We start from the raw sequence: 1,000 nt of genomic DNA, 5'->3' as shown, positions 1-1,000 counted from the left end.
GAGAGAGAGAGAGAGAGAGAGAGAGAGAGAGAGAGAGAAGAAGGCTGTAGGTGGCGAGGGAGAGAGAGAGAAGGGGAGGAAGAAAGAAAAAGAGAGAGAAGGAGCGAGAGATAGATAGATAGATAGATAGATAGATAGATAGATAGATAGATAGATAGATAGATAGATAGATAGATAGAAGAAGGCTGTAAGTGGCGATGGAGAGAGAGAGAAGGAGAGGGAGAAAAAAAAGGGAGAGAAGGAGCGAGAGAGAGAGAGAGAGAGAGAGAGAGAGAGAGAGAGAGAGAGAGAGAACACAGAGAGAGAGAAAAAAAAATATACATATATATATATATATATATATATATATATATATATATATATATATATATATATATATATATATATATTTTTTTTTTTTTTTTTTTTTTTTTTTTTATGTTTTAATTATTGTTCTTAGAAAAAGGAAGAAATCTGACAAAAATAAACTTCTGAACAAAACTTGCGCCCGAAGCTATCGCCGTCAGACATTCATTTTTCAAAACCAAATGGACTGTTGAAAAAAAAATCTGGCAGGTAGTAATAAAAAGATATAGGGTAAAAACCAACAGAACACCCTTCACATTGTTAATTAACAAATCAATTCCCCATGCCCTTTAAACGAAGTTTTACAACCCTCCGTGACCAGTTAATTCGATGGATTAAATAAACAACGCACGGCAGATAAATGTTAGTTGCAAAGCCATTCGCCTGCCGCCTGCCTCCCTCATCTTCAGTCTAAAGCGACTTCAACACATCACTGGAATAGGAATCATTTAAGAGAAACCTTGATTTTTTCGCTTCTAAGAATACTAGTGCTTCTTCTCAGCTATCTACCAAAACCCGATTCACTCTCTCATTTTGACCTTTCCTGCACGGAGCCATATTAAGAAATACTTTTCAAAAGCGCATATCAAGGTTAGCGAGCAACGCCGACCTTAAAACACGTTCGTAATGACTGCCACTGTCGACCACTCTTTGG

Source organism: Penaeus monodon, chromosome 1 (genome assembly GCF_015228065.2).
Source record: "Penaeus monodon isolate SGIC_2016 chromosome 1, NSTDA_Pmon_1, whole genome shotgun sequence".
In the NCBI taxonomy this organism is placed as follows: domain Eukaryota; kingdom Metazoa; phylum Arthropoda; class Malacostraca; order Decapoda; family Penaeidae; genus Penaeus; species Penaeus monodon.
The sequence above is the reverse complement of the archived record's forward strand: the minus strand, read 5'-3'. Positions refer to the sequence as shown.